Consider the following 16689-nt stretch of genomic DNA (forward strand, 5'->3'; position numbering starts at 1 on the left):
GCTGCCAGAGCGCACTGCTGGCTCATATTCAGTCTCTCGTCCATCAGGACCCCCAGGTCCTTCTCTGCCGAGCTGCTCTCAAGGACCACTCCTCCCAGCCTGTACAGGTGCCTGGGGTTCTTCCGGCCCAAATGCAAAACCTTGCATTGTAATATAAAAACCAATACAGAAGAGTTGTTACCCACAGGAGTGTTAGTCACAGGTTGAGCAGCCTGAAGAGCGTTTGGAAGAATACGCATGAATTTCAGTCCTGCACAAATGAATATCCCCCTCAGCCTTCACACTGAAAACTGTTTTATATTCACCTCTCCACAGATGTAGCCTGAGATTTCACAGACCCACGCACTGAGCACAGATATCACCAAAGTAATTACGTAGATGATCCAACACTGCAGCCAACAGCCCAAAGAAAACACTCAGAGTAAAAATTTCTCTCCTGTGGATGCTTAGTAACAACCCACCTACTTCACTGGAATCTGAACTGATTCACAGAAAAAACACAAAGGCCAAAAATAAGTGGCTAAATTTGAAATGAATAATTGAAGCAGCTCCATTTCACCGTAACCATTTGGCTTGTAACAGTGTTCTGTTTCATCATGAGTACTTTGCCTTCTCATTTAATTTAAATCCAGATCTGTCAGGTGTGCATGGGAAGATAGAAGCTTCAACATATTTCCCTTTCTTTTCTTTAGTGAAAAAGAGACTGAAATGAAAAATATGCAGATAGTACAAAGGAAACAAAATTTCTGGCACCAGCCAGAAACCACTCCAGCCCTGTAACAGCCAGCATCATTGGCCTCAGAAAGCACATGCAGCCCCTCTACTGCCTTTAAAACAGACAGATAGGTTATAATATACACCAAAAAGTATAGGCAAAAATATAGCACAGATATTAAACATCTTCTCTTAGTATAGTCCAATGAGCAGCAGTAAAAATTGAAGCTTATTAGGGTTAACTGAAGAGTAAAGACTCCAGAGCAGCATGAAACAGTAAAATTAAACTTCTCTATTACCAGAACATTACAGAAAAGGCTTTCCCTATAAAGAAAGGGGGAAAAAGTATGACCAGGAGCAGGGGACCACATGGCAGTGGTCAGACAGAGACACATGCATGGGTGAACAGGTTACAAATATTACTGAGGAAACAGAAATAGTTCTGCTGCAGGAAGCTGTGCTTTGAGTGGCTTTTCCTGAAGGTGCAAACTAACCAGTTAGCAGTGGCAGAGGTGGCAAGACTTGTAAGAACATGTAATGTCATTTGTTAGTTTAGCTGAAATCAGGCTAAAATAGTAAAGGGAAGTGATGCGTTGGAGCATCCAGAGTTCGTCTCATTTGCTGGTTACACTGACTGGCTTTATAAAACACAGAACTCCCCAAATATTGTCAGAGGCACTTCCACTGGGCTGCTGGCAGCGTTACCTTTTCAGAGGAGCCCTCTCAGCATCCTTTGGGACAATTCTGAGATTTTCCCTGCTGTTTCCCAAAATGACAGCATTTCTCTGTCACACAGAAACCCATCCCCTTTCCCCACTGAATCTAGTTTACAGCTCTGGTAGTAAGCCCAGCCAGCTTGCTTTCCAGAACACTCTTGCCTCACCTACTCAGTCATGCCCCATCTGATGCCCACATGCCCTTCCCTTGAAGGCCTGTCCAAGATCACAGAACCCAAAGCCCTGATAATGACACCATCCATGCAGCCAATCATTCACCTGACTCGATCTCCTCCTTCTTCTTGGGTCCCAGCAGCCAACGGGGGGGACATAGGAGAACACTGCTGGCACTCCTGAGACCTCCAGTGTCCTTCCAAGGGATGTAAAGTCTCTTTTAATGCTGAACACTTGAATGAGTGGGTAGTAGCCACCCTGCTTTATCAGACCCAGAACCCTCTTCCTGATGTCTCTAACATGCACCCTTCACAGACAGCAGACCTCTCTGGAGAGATCATCCAGGTGGCAAATGGGGGCCTTGGAGCCATCCAACAAGGAGCTCTGGGCAGCCTGGTCTGGTGGTTGGCAACCCTGCACGTAGCAGGGAGGTTAAAAGTAGATGATCATTGTGGTCCTTTTCAACTCAGGCCATTCTATGATTCTGAGATTCTATGAAGGAGTTTTCAATTGCTAAGACTTTGCCTTATTTAGGTGGTACTAGTTCTAATGTGGCTCCTTGGTTGGATCTGTTTATTGTGCTAGTTGCTTCCTGAGTCTTGACTTGAATGTTACGTCTCCTTTTCAGCCCCAGAACCTCACATCCATTGCTCAGAGGTAAATAAAAATAAATAATCAAAAATTCTGCCAGTGATGCCAGCCTCAGAGCCAGGGAACGATCAGATGCATCTGCCTTTTCCTTCCAATATAATTCCCTGGGAGGATAGAGCAAAACACTGCCTGTGCTCCTGAACTTCTTACCTCATCAAGGGGATGCAGCCCGCAGTGCGATTAGCGGAGTGCCCTCACCGACATGTTCAAGGCCTATCAATGTTAACGCCGTCTTTTCCACAGAAGTCTTTTGATAAACTTCTCCATGAATATTCCAGGCATGATTGCTATTACGGCCACATTTCCTCACTCAATTGTTCAGTTTCGTATCGTGATGAACAAGGAACTATCTAGGGATTTCTGGCAGCTTAGCGCTGTTCTAAACCATAGCTCTTGTAATTAGCTCCAAATGCTGTTTTCATGAAGCTGTATTGATGTATCCTAGAGTCCCCAGTTGTTTTCTGTATTTCGCCCATCATTTTAATTCCAGAGAACATTAATATATAAATGGCATTAAAATTGCAACAAGTGGCTGCCTGGATGTTACATCTTAGACAAGGGAAGGTGTACTTAAACGTTCCGTGCTTGAGGGTGCTCCGATTTCATATCCCACGGAACACAGTTGTAGTTTTTGCTCACTAACACTGGCTTTGCTCCACTGGTCTTACAGGGAGGGTGGCTTTGGATGGTGGAGCTCATGGCATAAACAGCCATCACACATTGCACAGGTCAGCTTCTCCTCAGAGACTGCTGGTGGGCACGGCAATATGTTTGCAGTTTTGCACTTCTCAGTTCCAAACCTATGGCCCAATACCTCTCGATAGGAGGATAGCACCAGATCAAGCAAAACATAATTTGAAGGTGATTCTGGGACTGAAATACCTGCAAGTATGTATGGATACAAAAGCCTCCACAGTGAGCCAGGTGCCAGAGGAAGCTATTGGCAGTATGAGTGACACCTGACCATCATCATCATCATTCACGTTCATCTAGTGGGTTCCTCAGTCTAGCAACCCTAACAGGACAACCATATATTCTTTCTATAAATGCATACATTAATGTAAGCATACATTCATCTGTATCTTTCTATATCTATATCTATATCTAATCTATATCTATATCTATATCTATATCTATATCTATATCATCTATATATAAATGTAGGTATTTTCTGGACCACATTAGCCCAAAAAACTATTTTGCCCACAAGAGAGACCCTGTGATTAATGAATTCTCACTTCAGTGTTTGCCTTAATTGCTACCCTGCTTGGTGAAACCAGGCAGGAGCTGTGCTCTGTTCTGCAGTTGCCTGGAGTCACTGGAAAGTTGTTAGGCCACTTTAATTTGTAAGCTATTGATAAGCATTTAATGTTAATGAAATGTTGCTGCTGAGTAATTCTGGCAGATGAAACTCAGCTAGCTTCTTGTGCATCTCATCTGTTTAGTGCTATGTTTGTTCTTCTTTTCTTTACACTCTGAGAAGTCAAGTCCGGATAAAAAACTTCTGCATCTCACATAAAATTATTTGGAAGTTAGGCAAATTTCTCTTTAAATGCTTGCCTTTGTGTTTCACATAAAGCCCTGCCCCGGGGCATGCATCCCAGCAGGATGGAAATACGAAGTGTAGGCTGCTCCTGGTGCCTGTGTGTGCCTAACACCCACACTGAAGGAGGCAAAGGCAGTGAACAGGGAGAGATTTTACACAACCCCATGGGTGGGGAAGGGTTTGACAACACCAATGGATTAGTGGGATCCCAATTCCGTTGTCCTCTGCACACTGAATTTAGAGGATGTGCATCTGTCCTGCACCACGACCAACATTCCAGCTGGCCACTGATTGCCATTACACACAATACCAAAACTGCAGAGGCCACCAGAAAGCACAGACAAGCTCAAAGGAGGGAAGTCTAAAGCACAGTGTGCCCAGTGGTCCAGAGGGCTGAGCCCTGTGCCCGATGGGCCAGAAGCAGGCTGCAGTCCTGGCAGCTCCCAGCACACTGGGCTGGAGGAGGAGGCTGTGGTTTTACTGTTCTTCATGTTGAAGGGATGTGCACAAAGCTGAGAAGACGCACAAAAATCAAAGCTGTTCATCTCCTCAGATTCCTATTATATTCATCTAAATGCTAATATTGGAGTTACCACCTTTTCTGTTTGACTTGACTGTGAAATTGAAAGCAAGGCTTTCTGCAAGTTCTTGTTTGCTGTGTGTCTGAATGGCAGTTAACAAGTTATAATATTGCAAGGAAAGAAGTTAACAGCTATTTATTCTCCGCAGGAAAAATAAACAGAGACCATTAGGGTGAGGAAAAAAAAAAAAAAAAAAAAAGAAAATAAAGAGAGAGGAGGCACTGCCTTTGCATTCTTCTCAAATTTATTCCCTAATGGATTTCAGTAGACATTTGGTACCAATTTGTCAATACTTTACATTTATGGTTGGCTGATAAATATTAAGGCTTACCCAATGCCTGGCAACTATCAATTAACACTCAGAAGTTTGATTTACTTCATATGCCTTAATTTGATCGCTGATGAGAAGCTTAACGTGAGCTGGCAATGAGTGCTCATCTGGGGCTGCATGGAAAGCAGTGTGGGCAGCAGGTCGGGAGGGGACTGTCCCTCTCTGCTCCCCTGTTGTGACCCCTGGGCAGTGCTGTGATCAGCTTTGGGCCCCCAGCACAAGAAAGATGTGGAGCTGCTGGAGCAAGTCTAGAGAAGGCCATGAGGAGGCTCAGAGGTTAAAGCACTGCAAAGACAGGCTGAGGGAGCTGGACTTGGGCAGCCTGGAGAAGAGAAGGCTACAGGGCAGACCTCTTCGTGGCATTCCAGTACCTAGGAAGGCCTAAAAGAAAGCCGGGGAGGGACTCTTTACAAGGGTTTATAATGAGTCCTAGAATCACCAAGGTTGGAAATGACCACCAAGATCATCCAGTTCCACCTATCACCAGTATCACCCACTAAACAATGTCCGTCAGTACAGCATTAAATGTTTCTTGACCACCTCCAGGGATGGTGATTCTACCACCTCCCTGGGCAGCCCTTCCCAGCACCTGACCATTCTTCCTGAGAAGAAATTTCTCCTAGTGTTCAACCTGAAACTCTCCTGGCACAACTTGAGGCCATTCCCTCTAGTCCTATTGCTAGTTGTGCAAGAGAGGGGGCCAACCATCATATCGCCACAACCTCCTTGCAGGCAGTTGTGGAGAGCTTGAAGAACTCCCCTGAACCTCCTCTTCTTCAGACTAAACAATCCCAGCTCATCAGCTGCTCCTCATAAGACTTGTGCTCCAGACCCCTCACAGTTTCCTGCCCTTCTCTGAACACGCTCCAGGTCCTCAATGTTTTTCTTGTAGTGAGGGGCCCAGAAACTGAACACAGTACTCAAGGTGCAGCCTCACCAGAGGGTGCAGAGGGATGATCACACCCCGCTCCTGCTGGCTGCACTATTTCTGACACAAGCCAGGATGCCATTGGCTTTTTTGGCCACCTGGGCACACTGCTGGCTCATGTTGAGCCAAGCATCAACCAATACCCCCTTGTCTGTTTCCTCTACACAGTCTTCCAGCCAATGTGCTCCAAGCCTGTAATGCTGCCTGGGGGTTGTTGTGTTGATCCCATGCATTCCTCTGCTGTTTTCTTCTAGACGTTACACTTTCTGAGATCTGAACCCCACTCTCTGACTAGAATGAATATTATTGTTCATTCAGCTCTTGCAACACACAGGGATGGATGCTTCAGCAACCTATTTGTATTCATTCAGATTGTCACAACCGAATTCTGCTTATGAGACAGCCTGAGGTACGTGATTGATGGTCCCATTCTTTAAAACATGATGAACTTTGTGAAATAAATCAATTGAAACTACTTTAGCAGAGAAAACAAGCATGGGTATTCTTAAAACAGGCTGCATGCTGTCATTTTATTATTTAATGTATCACAACCGGAAAAGCAATTTTGAAAAGTCTCTGTGATGAGCAGTACCTGGTAATAGCTACTCTATTTGCCAAACAAACTTCAAAGTAGCATCCACAGAATTAACTACAGGCAATAAGTAAAAGAACAGTAGATACGAGAGGACATATATCATGCAAATATAAATATGGGGCTTAAATCACACAGACACTCCACTATGTTGTGGAGTAAATCTCTGTAATAAAGCTACTTATGAAGCACAGATGGGGCTAGGAGCAGTCTGCTGGTACCACCGCCTGGCTCTGCCCTGGACAACCTCCTCCACTCCCTGTTTTAAGTTGAAGCTTTGTAGAAGTGAAAAAAAAATGTATCAGCTTTATAATAGTTATTTTTTTTTATTTTTTGGAAATTCAACCACAGCAACTCAGCTGTGTTTGCAGGTAAAACTATAATAAGTCACCTGCTTTTTCTTTTACTGAAATATTTGGGCCATCACTTTGCTTGGCAACTCAGCCTGGTCCTTGCTGTCCCTTGGCACCCTGATACATGGTTGCCTACTAATGATGCCTCTCCAGAATTTATGCCAAGACATCAGGTTAATTGTTTATAGGAAGCTTTCATCCTGGCACCACTGGCTTTTGGGTGCTTAACATGGTCCCACTTGTGTGCTGCTGATGGGGAGGACGTGGCTCTGGGCAGCCTGGTCTAGTGGTTGGTGACCCTGCTTGGATGATCTTTGGGGTCCTTTTCAACCCAAAACATTCTATGATTCTGTGACTTGTCTGCAGGTGATGGAAGATCAATTTGAAACCAGTGTCCCTGCTGGAAGACCCATAGCATAAGCAGGAACATCAATCGTGCTTTTTATGTAGCTATTACAACTAAAGTGGAGGCCACAATACTAAAGGAGAAAACTGTCTCAATAAAACTAAGGATAAGCAAGGGCTGAAGCATTGCTGAGTCAGCAATTCAGAGCACACACCTTAAACTGTGTCTAGTTGGAACTGAGCACCACGCACTGCTCAGTGCCGGTGTCCCAGTGGTCTCCTCACTCCCCTCAGCCTCCAGAAAGGACTGCCTGGGGGACACCTCTGTGACTGCCACTCTGAGTACTCACACTTGCCATATTTACAGCCCCAATTAGTCTAAAACCTAAAAGATTTTGCCATGGAATTGATTATTGCTGTTTTGAAGGCTGAGCAGGTAGCAGGTCTTGTGTCAACAACAGCTCTCATGTATATTCCTATTTCCCTCTTGATCTCTAGCTAATGTTTAAACACTGTTAACTATAAAATGAAAGAAAAAGAGAAAGGAATTTCCCTGAATGTCATTATCAAGTAATTTACTTTTCTGCTATGAAGTGATCGTATTGACTTTTCCTTTGTACCACAAGAGAATAAGGATAGAAGAAAAAAGAGTATCAAATGTTTTCAAAACCACAAAATATTATGTTGAAACTATGCGTGGAGTTAGAAAATTACAAATCTCTATCAGGAGGATGTCACAGCTAAGAAAGCATTAAATGGGAAATAAAAGATCTATGGTACATAAAAATGTATGTAGAATTGAAACCAGTGATAACTATTGTCCTTTGCCTTGTGCATGCAGAAAGAAGTAATTAGATCTTACAGAACCTGTGTTAGCTGGATAGAACGTTTCCTCTATTCCTTAGCTGTGCTTTCACACTAGCTCAGGTGAGAGCAGTGATTTAGCATCACTTTCTGTCAGGAGAGAAAGTGACTGTTGGTGTGAGCTCAGCATGTCAGCACTGTGCCTGTTTCACCACTCCTCGAGACTTGGAGGAAGCACGTTATGCATTGGGGTCATTCTGATTGCAAATGCGTTTTCTTCTAATTTGTTTCAGTCTATTTTCTGTTACATGCCAAGTCTCAGAATATCACTGGGTTCAATGAATGTCCAAAGAAACCTGGAGGTGTCAAGAATAGGTGTTGCAGACAGTGTCCTAACCTGGAAAACACTCCGTCTGGACTCCCTACACCAAACTGTGTTTGTCTCTAAGTACAAATATCAGAGTCTATGAGCTCAGCACAGCAATGGAGCCATGGTGGATGGGAGCAGTCAGGTGCAACCCCTTGACCCCTGGACCGTGTTGCTGCCCTACATAAGTTATCAGAAGGATTCAGTAAGGCCTTTGGCCCCTGGGAGGGACTGCAATCCAAAAGAGAAGTATTGGTGACTTGTTACCTGCACCACTGGCTGCACAGCAGATGAATTTCAAAGCAAAACCCACTCATTCTGCATGGAGAGGGATGGCCAAATATCATCTCACAGTGATGCTGGATCAAAAAAAATTATCTGCTCCAGGATGATTTCCCAGATGAATCTCTGAAATGGTCTCTTGCTCTTTTTCCCTGCATCAGGACTTGAGGAGCTGCAGTTTAGGATTTTCTCTGTGTCGAGGCACTGTCTGCAGCAGTAGCTGTCGAGGGGTGATGCAGCCAGCAGATGTGGGATGGCTGTGCTCTCAGGTCCCAATGACAGACCACGTCTTTTTGTGTCACACAGAAAGGAGGCAGGAAAGTGAAGTTTTGGTATCCACAGAAAGCCATGGAAATAATGACAGCGAAGGAATGCTGTGACTCTGAGCTCAGCAGCGTGCAAAAGGAACGGGGCTAATTCTGATCTGCAGGGCAGTGCTGAGCACTGCTGGTTTGATGCTGTACTTGAAATTCCAGCAGCTGCCCTAAGAAGCAGAGATACAGGCACAACCCCTCTGCTCTAGGTGCACGTGCTTCTTTGCTTTCTTGTTTGCAGGCTCCTACCGAGTTTATATATATTTTTGAATCTTCTCTTTTTCTTTGGACTGAAAAAAAAAAAAGCCAGACCAATACTTTGTGATAGAAAGCAATAAAACTGCAACAATATTATTGATAAATAAGGACATTTTTGTTAAAGAAATGTTTGTGCTGTGCATTATCTAAGGGAACTTAAGGCAGGGAGCAGGGACAATGTTACACCAGGTAAAAAAGGACCAATCTGATTTTCTTTTTTTCCCAGTGCATGAACAGTAGTGTGGTTCCCGTGCAAACATTACAGATGGATCAAACACATAAAGCCAGAGAGGAATGACTCTGAGCACAGGCAGCAGAACCAGGGCCCAGTTCTGTGCTGTTTCCTTGCAAGAAGATTACAAGCAGAACATTGCCCCATTCCTCCAGGCACAGCCCTTTGCCAGCAGTGCAGCACGAGCACTGCAGCGCACTGGGCAGCTCAGAGCAGAATCTGGGTCTGTGACCACCTCTCACAGCCTTGTACACCTGCAGGGCACCAAGCAGTGTGCTGCAAGGTGCTGAGCTGTGCCACTCCATCCCAGAGTACTGGCAGTGCCATATGGCAGCAGCTCGTGCCTCCCTGATTCTCTGCAGTTATAAATGGATCAGAGACCTGTCAGGCTGCCAAGTGAACCATCATTATCATTCACAATATCATTTAGCACATACTCCACATGGCAGTCAATTGCTTGCGTTATAATCACCTCGTAAAACTGTGACTCCATAGATATAATATCCCTGCGAGACAGTCTTTACCTGTTACATTAAACTTACAGATATTTAAAATGTCAGAAGATCTTTCATCTGAATCACACTGCTGTCTAACACAGTCAGTCAGCCAGCTCTGGAAGCAGGTTCTTGTTTCTCAAGAAGGAGGCAGAAGGAAGATGCTTTCCTGCATTTATACACAGATGTCTGATTTGTCTTCAGATGGGAGAAACCAACCTTGCTGTGTGCAACTCTGAGTCCTTCTGTTATTACACAGCTACCTCTGAGAGATCTAGTGAAGACCAAGCAGCCTGTTGAGGTGCAAGGCCTTCTCTTCTATGTTGACTTCACTTTTGGTACTGACAACCTTCATTTTAAAGTGAGATCATTCTAAAAAGGGATAAATTGTTGGCAGTTTTGTTTTTAGTGTTTCTCACTGTTAGCATTTAGAGCATCGGAACTAGCACAGTGACAGAGCAGAAGAGCCTGGTTCATCGTGCTATGCACCATCCAGAGAAGACAAAGCTGCTGCTGTTCCCTTGTGCCTGCTGGCACAGTAATGCCACAAGCTGTGCTCCAGCATGCGCTGGTGTGGGCACAACTGCTCTCACAGCCCTTGGGCACAGTGCAGCCCCTGCAGGATCGTCCCTTTGCCCTTGGCACTGGATCCCCTTCCAAGTTACTCACCGTGTTCTGATGGGGATCACTATTTACAGAATGGCTCCTCTCACCAAACCTACACAGAAGCTGCAAACTTTGCTTGTCCACTTTTGGAGCTTTTATCACACCAGTGACCAAGCTCAGTGTGTCAGCTTGAAGGTCAGTGCCACAATGCAGAAAGAGCTGGCACTCAATGTCACAAGATCCCAGTACCACTGTGTTGACGCAGAGAAGATGCTCCAAGGAGCAAGACACAGTGGCTCAGCAGCAGTGCTCATACTGATGAGTTCCACTCTCACCTCTGAGCAGCACTGTGGGCAGCAGGTGATGTGCGGCACCTCACAAAGCCTGGCACCCAGCTCTTTCCCACTGTCTCTTCCCAATGCTCACAAATGCTTAATCAAGTTAAACAACTCAGCAAGGCATCTCCAGATCACTTCACAGGGATTTCTGTGCATCTTATCATGAAAAACATTTTACATTGACCATAACATGGCTGTGACAATACAGCATTATAAATCTAGTCAAGGAAAAGTATTTCCATGAGGAGTCTCAGTCAGAGAGACGGAAGCTGCAATTTCACTGCACTTAGAGAAAGAAATAGAATTACTTACATTTTGCACAACATCAATGGGAAATTCCAATCATGGACAACAGAACTCCCATAGCTCAGCTATGGTCTCAGCTTCAGTTCTCCACTGAGCACAGCACCTCAGAGAAACAGGAGCTAACAGACAGATATACTCCTACTCATCTGTAAGTCTGTAAGTATTAACACTACTGAAGTCCCTGGTAGAGTCTTTGTTTAAATCATTATTTAAGGGGGAAACATTTCTCCCAGGGGACAGAGATTGGAGCCAGCACTCCAGCCACTTTCTGGTAGAAGTGTTTTCTTTGTCTCCTGCATCATTAAGCAAGGGAAATCAGTGTTTAACTGCTTTCAATAATTTTTGTATTGGCTATGGAGAAGCCATTGTGAGCTTAAATAATTAGCATCTACTGCTATTCTGGCTGGTAAGCTCTATCTCCAAAATAGTGATAGGACTAGAAGGAATGGCCTCAAGTTGCACCAGGGGAGGACGTTAGGAAGAATTTCTTCTTGGCAGGAGTGGTAAAACATTGGCACAGGCTGCCCAGGGAGGTGGTGGAGTCATCATCCCTGGAGGTGTTTAAAGGAAGAGCAGATGTAGCACTTAGAGACACGGTTTAGTATTTAGTGTGGCAGTCTTGCTGGTAGGTGGATGGTTGGACTGGATGATCACAGAGGTCTTTTCCAACCTTAATGATTCTATGATGATTCGGAGAAATGAAGTGCGGGGGGGGGCTATCCCAGCATAGAGCAAAGCTCCATGCATGAGGCTGCCTGAGCCCAGCTGCTGGAGATGCATTGAGCTGCTGAGCCTCCCCTTGGGACAGCCTGGGCCTTCACTCATGGCATCAAGATGCAAAGATCATATTCCCAGCAACAACTCGTCCAGAGAAGTGAAACCCACCTGAAGCCTCTTTAGGCTTTGTGCTGAAGAGCAGCCTGCACACCTCTGTAAGTGGTTGATGCCTTCTGTACCCTCTTATCCTCGATAAGCTCAGTTTTGACAGTGCCAAGCCTTAGATCAGCAAAATGTTAAGCACAACAGTAGATCACATCCTTGAGCCATCTCCATATGCTCAAGGATGCAAATCACATCCATAAATACCCAAATTTATCCAGGAAGCCTTCATAAAAACAGAGGAGAGTCTGACCCTGCCAGGTTACTTCTTGCAGATGGTTCCACTAACCTGAAGCACTTGCTCCTCGTTTTGTTATTAACCACTAAAACATTTAACTCACTTTAGATCTTCAACGTTTAGCCTAAGCCTCTGAATATACAACCAGAGAGGATACAACCCCCAGACACTCTGCAGATGAAGCAGAGGGTGCCATGCCCAAATCTCCATCTGCTTGAGATGTGAGGACATCCTCCATCTGTTGGCATGAGTCCCTCTTCAGCTAATTGTCATTCCCCAACCCAGTAGGCATTGGATCCTTAAATCCAAGTGTTGCCCTCCTTGTCTCAGTAAAGGCACGACCTGCAGCACGTCGTGGACCCCTGAGGACCTCAATCCCTGCATTCTGTGCTGTTGGCACCGCTTCAGAGACCACTAAAGCAGGCCAAGATGCTCCTTCCCTATGATGAAATCTGACACAAATAGCTAGCTGGGTCTTTGTCAGCAGCTCCTCGCTTCCTTCTGCCCAGGGGCAAAGCCACAAATAAGGGCAGTGCTCCCAGGAAATGTGACAGTTATTATTCAGTAACTGAATTATAGGCTCATTCTTGAAAAGGAATAACAGTGGGAGGGAAGGGAAGGGAAGGGAAGGGAAGGGAAGGGAAGGGAAGGGAAGGTGGTGCTTTGCTTCACAAGAGCTGAAATGCCTCAAAGAAATATTAAATCTGTGATAGGAAACATTGGTGAGCACTTTGTACTTCAGCAGCTTTCTCTCCTTTCGGTGTTACTGCTTTCAATGTTTAGAAGTGTTTGTGATGCACAGAACACGTGACAGCAGGCGCATTAAAAATGCATTTCACTGTCACACTGCATCTCCACAACATGCAGGAGGTGTGGGATATGGGGACTGGCAGGAGGGCTGCACCCGCGTGCTCTGCCTTATGTCCAATTAAAACCCAAGCTCATGGCTTCTACAGCATTTTCAGTATAGGTTAAGCTGTTTGGAGAGAAATGGTCCATGCTAAAACTCTTATTATCCGTAGAAGGAAATCATCCAGCATAATGAAATGGATAGAAAAATTCCTTATGCACAGAAAATGATCATTGCTTTAGATCAGGGAATAGCAACAGATCTAAAGCTGAAGATATTGTTAGCTGTGATCATTACAGAGAGACAGTCTAATAAGGCAGTGCAGACAATAATGATGAGGCACAAACTCTTCAACTAAACAGATTCATTTAAACAAAACAGCTTGACAGAGAAATTAGGAAATTAGAGGTGTAGGTAAGAGATGAGGAGCACTGCCCTACCACCGCATGCTAATTATCATCTTGGAATTGCACTGAATTAAATGACAACAAACAACACTTTTTTTCCCCATTAAAAGACAGTACTCTTTGAAAATCAGAGGCTTTCCAATAGTTAGTTAAGATGTGTTTCTCTTGTTATGCGGTTTTCTCCCTCCCCATTCATTTTGCAGTTTTCTTGTAGGTCTTCACTTTTGGGCATTCTTTTTTCTCTTTTATAATTGCTTTTGGAAACAGCCCATCCTGATGCACGATCTGCAACTTCCTCCATGCAAGCGCAAAGATTCATGTAGGAGTGTGCATTGACACACCAACAAAAAAGGGGAAAAAAAGAAGGAAGAATCACACCAATTTCCCAAAAGGCAAGCCGGCAGGAAGCACTGCCTTCTGCCCCAGGTCTTCCCATGGTCAGGGCCCTGTGACCCAGCCAGCCCCATGCTGAGCCCAGTGCATGCACTCAAGCAGGTGCTCAGTGAGGACTGCAGTCTGTGCATTCCTGCTGCCTTTCTGGAAAAAGGTGTGGGCAGATTTGAGAAGGGATGTGCCTGCCTGAAGTCAGGGCTGGGTGCCCCTTCCCCCTTTGGGGCAGGGCTCTCCCCTCCAGCTGCCAATTTCTACCAGTTTACCAAGTGCATTTTCAATTCCCCCCATGTTCAGTGAAATGCATGAAGTGGCATCTTTTACCTCAGGAACCCCTCTGACTGCGCTGTGTTCTTCAGATGGCAGAGCAACTGAAAAAACAAAGCAATGCCTGAGTCACTCGGCAGCATTTTGAAGTGCCAGGAGCCCTTCAGAGCATTACGAAGCACTTTTTCCCTGGGCTGTGCCTTTCCCATCTCTGCAGCCTCCACAACCACTGAGTTCTCTTGGAAGAAGGTGGCCAGGGGGCACCCCCAGGATGCAGAAACCTGGTCCTGCAGAGCCAGGAGTCACAGCCACTTCCATTCACAGCAGTTCGCACTGCCTCTGGATCTACATTTCAATTCCTGTGAATAATGCTGAAGAGCTTCCAGTGGAAACAGAATTATTGATGGTAACAGTAAAATTATTTTCTCTACAGAAGTCAGAGACAGCATATAGTCTATCAGGCGCATTTAGGCTGCCACAGAGATTAAAACATTTTTGTTAGAAACAGCACTAAGAGCATTACAGAGTTGGAAACGGCACCCTGAACTCATCTGTCATGATAAGAAGAATGTTTTCTTCTTCCTGTTTGCCTTTGTAAACTATATGAACACAGTGGCAGAGCTCCTGAGGCAGGCATGGAGCTGACAGCCACGCTCAGCATGTGCTCTGTTCCTCATGCTCTGGGCAGGGGGACTCACAGACCTGACAAGCTTCTCCTCTCAAGGAAGAAGCAAGCATGCTGCCACGTAGTCACAGTCCAAGACAAATTCCAATAATAAAAAAGTCACAACATTGGAAGAGAACTGCCACGTTGCTCACAGGGGAGATAAATCGGACACGAGCATCAGGGGCATAAATCAATGTGATGGGTTTGACAGATGGATTGCAGACAGCAAGTCCTGAGTTGCAATGCAGAGACAAATGTAGCGCAGAGGTCAGGACAAAATAGGCAAAACAACTTGGGAACTTAAATTGGTTGTTCTTTATATTTACAGGCTGGAATCATTTAACTGCATTTTCCTGAGGGACTGTAGGTGCCTCTCACTTCTGCCTGCTCCCCTCTAACAAACACCCCGTTCCTGGCCAATTTTCCCTTGAAATGATGCTGCTAAACTGGTGCAACAGATTTAGTGTTGCAGTGAGTACATCCTCCAGAGGCACTGCTTTGAGCAAAAGGAACTAGTAACCAGACTCACTGGTAGAGGTAAAACATCCAATGAATTCAGCTTTGGGCCTGATCCTGTGGTTCTCCAGCCATCCTGACCTGGATGTCAGGGGGAAACTTTGGATGTGAAGGGAAAGTTCTTTACAGAGAGAGAGGTGAGGTGCTGGCACAGGCTGCCCAGAGAGGCTGTGGATACCTCCTGGGGGTGTTCATGGCCAGATTGGATGGGGCTGCGGTCTAGTACCAGATCTGGAGGTTGGTGGCCCTGCCTATGGCAGGGAGGTTGGAATTTGGTGATCTTCAGGGTCCCTTCCAAGCCAAGCCATTCTATGATCTCCCTGGACACGCTGGCTCTGCACACAAACAACTACCAGCCCAGCAGGGATGTTTCCTCCTGCAGGGCCCTGGATCCCAGCTCTGCATATACCCCCAAAACCAGTCCTGGATGCTGGCAGCACCAGCAGATGAGGTCAGCACCCTGATGAGCACCCTGCAGATGAGGTCAGTGTTGGCCTTCAAGCAGTAAAATTGAGGCATCTTGAGTTACAGCTCAACAGGCTGACACACAGCTGTATGGGAGTTCCAGCTAGTTCCTATGCAACATTAAGTGCTGTGAGCCATGTAGAGGAAAGATGTAGGTCCAATATGGTAGGTAGAATACGTGATAGTAAAAATGACGTTCTGGGAAATTATTTCATTTTGTCTGGGGGCTACATTTTCTCTTAAGAAAATAGATTAAATGGGGAATTCTCAGCCAGCTCTCCCAGATGTGTCATTACTGGGTAATATCTTGGGGCTGCTCTTTGCACATCTGAAAGGAGACCAGCTTTACAGGGAAATGCAAATCGTATCTTCCATTTCTTAAACCCATTTGTTATATTTTTACTCACTTTTCTGCATACCAGCCACACTCAGCTGCCTTTTCCACCAGCTGAGAGCTAACCAAGCAGCACATTCAACTCATTGTCTCAAAACAATTGAGTTGGTCTCTGAATATGCCTGTTTTCCTCCACAGCTTCTAAAGGAGATCACAGAGGTGAGCTTAACCAGGACATGTAACATTTAAAAGCACTTTGCTGGTGTCTGTGAGTCATCCAGGCTCTTTCTACACAAAGGAGAAGAAAAGCGTGTGATTCATCTCATACTGAAATAGGTGTCCAAGGGAGGTGGGCTGAAGACTGGCTCTGAGCTGCATCTCTTCCAGGCAGAACCGAGAGCCTCCCTGACGAGCCCAGTCACAGAACACAACTTTTACATGCTAATGTATGCAAGATTAATTATGCAGAATGAATTCATACAGGCAAGCCCAGCCTTTGCAAATTATTATCAAACAGAACAGGAAACCAGGAATAAAATCAACTAGCAAAGAACATGGCAGTTAAAAATTCACCTAGAGGTGAGTACCCCAGGGGGCAACTGAGCGAAGGACTTCTCTTACACCAGTGAGCAACGGGTGCGCACCAGAAGGCACCCAGCATCCCAATGATTGGCACAGCACTGACTTCTGAAGCACCTGGAATTCTGACTGTCCTGAAGCCTCAAGCTTCAGCAGAGAAATATG

General features: G+C 45.3%; 1 protein-coding gene across 3 annotated transcripts in view; it reads right to left on the bottom strand.

Annotated features, from left to right (window-relative positions):
* KCNIP1 (potassium voltage-gated channel interacting protein 1) overlaps positions 1–16689 on the bottom strand; it is a 319154-nt gene that overhangs the window by 130703 nt on the left and 171762 nt on the right. The gene's annotated exons all lie outside the window — the stretch shown is intronic.

Source organism: Lagopus leucura, unplaced genomic scaffold (assembly GCF_019238085.1).
Source record: "Lagopus leucura isolate 7727_CA_CO unplaced genomic scaffold, USGS_WTPT01 Super-Scaffold_100027, whole genome shotgun sequence".
NCBI lineage: Eukaryota > Metazoa > Chordata > Aves > Galliformes > Phasianidae > Lagopus > Lagopus leucura.